The 7,876-nt window shown below is 36.7% G+C and overlaps 1 protein-coding gene across 1 annotated transcript in view; it reads right to left on the bottom strand.

The window, feature by feature from the left end:
* Nucleotides 1-5,879, bottom strand: part of LOC108966507 (box A-binding factor-like) — a 29,070-nt gene extending 23,191 nt beyond the window's left edge. The window contains exon 1 of the mRNA XM_018929445.1: nucleotides 5,469-5,879. The gene's annotated coding sequence lies outside the window, so the exon portion shown is untranslated. The remainder of the gene's footprint in view (nucleotides 1-5,468) is intronic.
* Between the last annotated feature and the right edge of the window lie 1,997 nt (nucleotides 5,880-7,876).

Genomic DNA, 7,876 nt, shown 5'->3' on the forward strand with positions numbered 1-7,876 from the left:
ATATTAACACTTCTCTCAATCGCAAGTTCTGGCACTTGCTCACTCCGGTAGTCTATTTAACATAAGTTTTTTGAATGTAGAAAATCTCCTTCATTGAAAAAATTATTTAAATTCGTTTACAAAAATCCGACTTACGGCCAACCGGTTCAAGATTTGAGATTGACGTGTATATAATTGGAACGAGATTGGTATACAAGTTAARTAAGACAAGTTAAGTAAGTAACGACGCCATATTTTTCCCGGTCTTTTGATATTTCTCTTCGGCATGGTTTGACATTTCATTATGGAAAGATATGCGATCTAACACTGAGTGAAAATTATTAAAATTTACTRCCGAAATTCGGAGTCAGTGGCCTCAACTTTAAGAACGCTACGTGCAGGTTAAGGTCGTCATAATCTTCCTGTCAGATCCACAGTTGAGCGTCTTTTGGAAAAATTTGAGTCCACAGGCATAGCATAAAATATTCCCGCGCCAGTGAGACAAAGAAGTGACTATAGTGTCGAGAATATTGCTGCCGCTAGCGCATCAATTGAGGAAGATCCAAATCAGTCTCTCAGTCTCAGTCATCGTTCTCAAGCGTTGGGCATCTCTGTGACGTCGTTGTCGCGATTTATGGGAACAGATCTTGGCCTATATCCTTACAAGATCAAATTGACGTTAGAACTGAAGCCGCTTGACCACCAGAACCGTCGTATCTTCGTGAATTGGGCTAAGGAACAACTTGAAAATTATCCGGATTTTTATCGAAAAATCAACTTCAGCGAAGTGGCTCATTTCTGGCTGAATGGCTTCGTCAATCAGCAAAATATGCGCTATTGTTCATGCAAAAAATTACGGTTTGATGCGGTTTACGCCATTTTACTGTACTTTTTCCGTGATAATCAAGACCGGCACGTTACTGTGTACTGTGTATGGGAATCGCTACCGCTCATTGACAACCGAATATGTTTGATCCGAATTGGATGATATGGACTTGGGAAAATATGTGGATGGCGCCAGAGGCCACACAGAGAAAGAATGTCACAATCGATATATTGACAACCAAATTTGGTGAACGTGTTATCTCACGAAATGGTTCAGTCAATTGGCCGCCTCGGTCGTGCGATTTGACGCCATTARACTATTTCCTGTGAGGCTACGTCAAGTCTATGGTCTATGCTAACAAGCCAGCGAAGCTTGATGAACCTCCCACGAATATTGAACGTAAAATATCCGCAGTATCGGCCGATTTCTGCTTGAAAACCGTCGAAAATTGGGTTCGGCGTCTGGACTTCTGCATGCCCGTAAAGAATTTCATTGATATCCCAAACCGTTACATATGGTTATTATATGCTGGCTTTCCATCAGTATAAATGCCGACTAAGCCCTCAGTTTTTGGAATATTGTTCTAAAATTTTTCTGACATCCTCTTCTTCTCAAATAGCTGCTCATTCGTTGGAATCGCTGATATCGGACCACTATAGCATATAGTTGCCATACAAACTGAACGATCAAAGTCATGTTCGTATATGAAAAACTTTTTTGTTTGAAGTGATATCATCACAAAATTAAGCATGCGTTATTTTCTTAGGCATTKRTGMAATATCTGAAAAAATTCTTCAAATCGGACCACTATAGCATATAGCTGCCATACAAACTAACCAATCCAWGGGCTTGTATGRAAATATTTTTTGCTTGTGATGGTTGTTATAGCTTAAGTGAAACCGAGATTAACGTTTTTKCTTGCTATTTATGGTTAATAATTAGCGCACTTCTATTTTAATTAAAATTAGATTTATTATAAATTTAGCAGAAACGTCTTGGTACCACAAAATATTGATAACGAAAAGATTACCAAAAAATACCATATACATATATGTTTATATACAAGTCATTTATATTAGTAATGCATTTACATATATATTTTCGAACACAAATTGCAAAACTGTAAACTATTGCTTTGAAGTATGAGTGCACGAACAACTGCCTGCTTACAAAGTTAACTTCAACTAAATATTCATATATAAATATAACTACTATATATTTTATATGAAACTTTTGTTTTCATTGCCGCTGAAAACAAAACAGCAGAAAATCAAAAAAAAAAATACCCCAACCTTATCAGGTACTTCATAAGCCCCGTGATATCGTGGGCCTGCGATGAGGTTGGGCAATAAATTCATCAATATTAAATTTTGTGGCCGGCTAGATATTTTCTGTTTTATTTTATGATTACCTTTTAACTGTTACTTTCTTTTTGATTTCCAATTTAATTTTTTTTTTTTGGTATTTTTTCGATTTGTGCCACTTACTGATAAGCCAAACTTTTGCTGCCTAATTTATATTTCAACTCAATTTTATTAAAAACGCAAAAAAAAAAATAATAAGCAAACAACAAAAACAAAAACATAAAAAATATTAACCGTACTTATATATAAATAGTACATATATGTATGTATGTACATGCAGCTTATATGTAGGTAATACTTGTAAGCAACATTTCGCTAAATAAAATACGAAAATACTTTTTCGACTACCAATATATCCAAATTATGTACAAATAAATTATTATGTGCCTAATTGTGTTTCAATATAATACAGAAAAAAATGCATTTTATAATTTTTGCTTTTCCGTTTCCAAGTAAAAAAAATTTATAAGGCATACAAACAAGAACACGCCATAAACAAACAACAATTATAGCGCCAACCATGGAACACGCCCGTTATTTTGCTACCTTCTCCCTTCCAAATAATTTTTGGTGTATCCTAATATTGTATAAATATAAAACCCCCCTAACCTCAGCCTGCCTGGYAAGCAAATTAGGGTGATTTCCAACATTACATAAAAGCAAAACATTACCTGAAACACGCATCATCAGTGAAATTCAGTMATTATTATTGCTACTATTAGGAAAAAAAAGATATGCCTAATAGCAAACTATACCAAATCAATTACTTTTTGTGMAGGCAAATGGAGTTCAGCTGTAATTACTAACCTTTTTGTATGAACATACATACGTATGTACATATGTTGCTGCGCACGAAGCTCTCCGTTCGATCGATATCGAGTTCAATAATAATTTATGTGGMAAGAGTAGGAGTGGAAACCATAAAGCTGGTAGCCAGCCATGTTTAAAGAGATCGAGGTTAATTGAGGCGTGTACAGTTTTGTTGTTGCAAATAGAAATGAGTGCTTCCATGTACATACTTATAGTATATACAAAAACTGTTAGTCTGTAGTTGTACGAGCACGCTGTGCAACATGTGTTGACGGATATGCCAATAAGTGGAAAAAATTTAATAATGATTTTATTTGAAATTTTGTGTTCCCTATGGAATCACAAGTAAGGAATCGTTGAAAATATTGCAGATGTGTTTTTGAGAGTCTACTATATCACGAACACAAGTATTTGGTATTTGAGTTGCATTAAGCATTAGGTGAAGTTGGCGAAGTTAGCGAAAACTTGCAAGTGATCCATCCATCGAAATGACATCGAAAAAGTTAAAAAAGCAATGCTTCAAAATCGACGTTTTGATATCAAAACCGATAACTTCCACCAATAAATCTGAATGCGGCGGCACATTCTAGCATGACTGTTACTGATATTTTTATCCAAACATGCGAAGAGAGTCAGCGCTCAGCCACCATATTTTGCAGATTTCACTTCTAATGCTTTTTCTGTTTTATAAAAATCCATTTCGGAGAATGCAGAATGAGCCCTTTGAGCCAAGATATAAAAATTGCCAATTCAGGTACGAAAAAGTTATTAAGTAGTTATAGTTCTAATGGGAGTTTCATTTCGAGGTTCCTTACTTTTTTAAAGAAAAAACACAGAAACTTCAAATTTAAAGAGGAATTTTTATTATTAGTTGAAAGAACATACTTTCTACATATGTACATTTAGGTTTTGAAGATTCTCTCTTTTGAATGTTAGCCGCGGCTATATCTCAGGTGGTCCATCCGTTGAGTTCAGTTCTCGATGACTCGTTCAAGCATTTCGACTGGTAACTGGCGAATGACACACGTGATTATTTGTTCCACGGCCTGAATCGAAGAAGGATTGTCCGTATAGACCTTAGACTTTACATATCCCCCAGAAAAAAAGTTTAACGGTGTGATTTCAGAAGATCTTGGTCTCCAAACGACCGACACAAAACGTGAAATTATCTGCTCACTGAAGTTTTCTCTCAATAAATCCATTGATTGATGGGATATACAAATGAGAAGTGACGTCGTCTTCTTAAAACCAAATACCGCCAAGATCATGAGCTTCAATTTAAGGCATCAAAAAATTGGTTACGTGCTCACCAGCATCATTTTTGAAAAAATATGGACCGATGATTCTACCGGCCCGTAAACCACACCAAACCGTTGTTTTATCAAGATGAAATGACAGCTCTTGAATCTCTTCAGGCTGCTCTTTATCCCAAATGTGATATATTTGCAAACCCATTGAGCCAGAAGTGGGCCTCATTGATGAAAGAAACTTAACTCGAAAACGTCGGATCTTCTTGGAACTGTTCAAAGGCAGATAGAGCGAAGCGATGTCCCTGAGGAAGGTCGAGCTGCTTCAGTTCTTGCACAAGCTGTATTTTGTACGCTTTCAATTTAAGATCTCGCCGTAAAATGCGTCAAGTCATTTCATATGTCAGTCCGAGTTGCAGCGAACGGCGCCGAATTGATTTGCCACTGTCTTCGTGTGCACTCTCAGCAATGGCTGTTGTATTTTCTTCAATGCGGGCTGAACGTGTTCTATTCGGTCGARTATTATTCAATAATGAATGCCGGGTCTCAAGATGGGTGATGGTGTCGTAAATAGTGCGCTCAGTAGGCCGATTATATTGACCATAATGTCATTACATGACAGTTTGATACGACTCACACGTGATATGTAAAAAAAAAACTATTGAAGAAAGTACCTCTACATGGACCACACATTATTGCGTTCCCCATTGTCTGCAACACTAAAGGCTTCATATTTGGTTTTTGTTGTTGTTGTAACGGAGAATTATGCCGAGTTGACAGTCCTTGGCTGGATAAAAATCGGCGTCCGTTTCGGTTACGTAGACCCGACTGTCGTGGGAATGGCTTCCTATTCGGTACGGCGTTATGATATGGCACCACTATTTGTATTTTTACCGACTTTGCTGAGCCGACCGAATGCTGGACGCGATGCATCGCGCTAACCGAAACATTAACCGATAAAAGTATTGCCTTATTGGAACCGCTAATCATGCCATAGTATATATATATAGTAAATATCTTAAATCATAGAACTGTTGTTTCAAGTTGTTGTCACCAATAAATGACAAATCGGTCGGAGACCASGACTGTCTACCAACGTCTGTATAATTGAACGCTTGAAAAACGCTCTCAGTGTAAAGTGTCAGTGTAAATCAAAGGAAATTATTATTTAAATCCAATGAAATGTTGAAATCGCACATGCTATAGTTARTGCGGTTGATTGTGTTAAAATATAGAGCTTACATTTTTAAGCTGCCTCCGTACGCACACTGATTTTTGAGACCCAACTTTTCGAAGTAGATAGAATTATATCGAGCGTGGCCAAGTTTTATCCTCATCTGCTACAAGATATTGAATATTTGTTTGTATGTATTAAATTAATAATAAAACTCATTCAATTTCTTTTTGWATAGGTTTTTTTCTTGCTCTGCAGCTAGCTGATAACCACAAASAGTACRAAATAATGAAATAAATAATATATTACACTCGACATGTGATCAGCTGCGATTGAAAGCGCGTTGATTAGATATTTCAATTTTACCAACAATTCAACACTTTTTTCTCAAATCTGCGGTTTATATTAGAGCCAACGTCATGCCATGTAAAGAAAATCAAAAAACCACCACTTATTTCACATTTTGTATTTCTTACATATTTTTTTTTTTATTAATTCCAAGAAAAGTCCGCCATTTCAATTTAATTTGACACTCCACATTTCACATCGGACATTCCAGCGATTGCGATCACACAGCACGATCGATATTGAGTTGAGTGCATGCTCAACATCCATATGTGTGCTGGTGATTTTCACTTCGATTTGATAAAATCGCACTAATTATTAAAAGTCTTAATTGCCATTTTGAGCTTTATTCAGAATTACTTCCTTACTACGGCAATAAAATATTTTTCAATTTCATATTTTTTAAGGATTTTTTTTTTTTTTTTTGTTAAATTCATGTTTGATAAGTGTTTCACTTTCAATTTCACATTAAATCATAGCAGATTTTTGTTTTTAAATGAAATTTTCCACATTTTCAAAAGAAACATTTTCATACGAGTACTATGAACATACGAGTAGAAATTGTACTAAGCTTTCTAACACATTTCAAGCTGATATATTTCCTATCAACAAATGATTTTTTCCTATCGTATTTTCAGAATATCTCAAAATAGATAGTGGCATTAGATAAGTTAACGTATCATTTTAGAGATTTTGACTCCAAGCAAAACCCGTCAGTTAGCACACCTATGAAATTCCACTAACAATCAGCTGAGTACACAATTGGGTTATAAGCGGGTTATATAGGCACTAAGTCAACGCATATATTTCAAGGGAGAAGCATAAGAAATGTTACCTAATAATTGTCTTGACTATGCTTTCCTATCTAAGCTTTATCATATCTCTTTTGGGTTTGATAAACTGCAAATTACTTTCTCATCGTCCTGCCTTTATTAATTTCYGTATTTTACTGAGTTAGTTTTGCGCAGCAAAATCGGCAGGACGACTACTGGCWGCAGGAGAATTTACACATTAAATCTTCGGGCATAGCTCGGTGGGTAGTYGCGGTAGGACAAACACCGGCAACATGACACCACTTTTCCACTGGGAAAGAAGGATCAATGTAGACATAGAAAATGTTAGCTGGCGTAAAGATATGTTAGCAACACGCAACACACTAAACATCTATACGGATGGCTCAAAAATGGACGATGGAGTTGCTGTGGGAATATACAGACAAAGTTAAGCATAAGGCAACTTTTAAATTGACGGACCACTGCATATTACAAGTTAAGGACTTTGCTAATGCGAAAGCCGGAGCTGGCCTCTAATGCAACKGCAAGCAAATYCAGAGTCAACATTGATATAGACAGTCAAGTAGCAATCAAGGCAGTAGCATCGTAGCCAAATGTGTCTTGGGAAGCTGGGAAGCAGTGCATAGAGTTGCAAGAAGTAAGCAACTTCAGTTCTACTAGGTGCCATGCCACAAAGGCATCGAAGATAATAAAATAGTGCCTGATATATTTCCAAGAATGGTGTGCGGCCGTGATCAATATTGGGAAACCCCTGCATTGACTATACGACGATCATGACARAGGCATGGTAAAGAAATACAAAACTCGATGGAACGAACTAACTGCGTGCAAAACTGCAAAAATCATGTAAAAACGGTAGGTCGGAAGTATACAAAATTTCTGCGGTCACTGGATTTAAGCGACTGAAGAAACATGATGCTAATACTAACTGGTCACTGTSTGGCGACAACACACGAACGCATAAGGGATCTGACGGATTGAAAAGACTGCAGGAAATCTCTGGAGCAGGGCACCGAGAAAACAATAGAGCATCTCTTGTGGACTTGTGCCGCATTGGCAAGACTGTGCTGTAAGCATCTGGGTCGTCACGGTATGATACACTGGCGGAGATATCGATGGTGAGGCCCCAGAATCTGTTAAAATTCCCGTCAAGCGCAGGCATCTTAAACAATGACCACTCTTGGACTTCTTAACAACTGAAGTCCATCTGGTATCGCAAAGGTCTAAACTGGTCTATGCGTGACTTATACGAAACATGAATAACCTAATCTAATCTAGTTGAATATATGTATATATATAAAGATCGAAGAACTAGTAAAATCTTTAGCCTGAAAAGA

This window comes from Bactrocera latifrons, unplaced genomic scaffold (assembly GCF_001853355.1).
Source record: "Bactrocera latifrons isolate USDA-ARS-PBARC rearing strain unplaced genomic scaffold, ASM185335v1 scaffold_162, whole genome shotgun sequence".
Taxonomy (NCBI): domain Eukaryota; kingdom Metazoa; phylum Arthropoda; class Insecta; order Diptera; family Tephritidae; genus Bactrocera; species Bactrocera latifrons.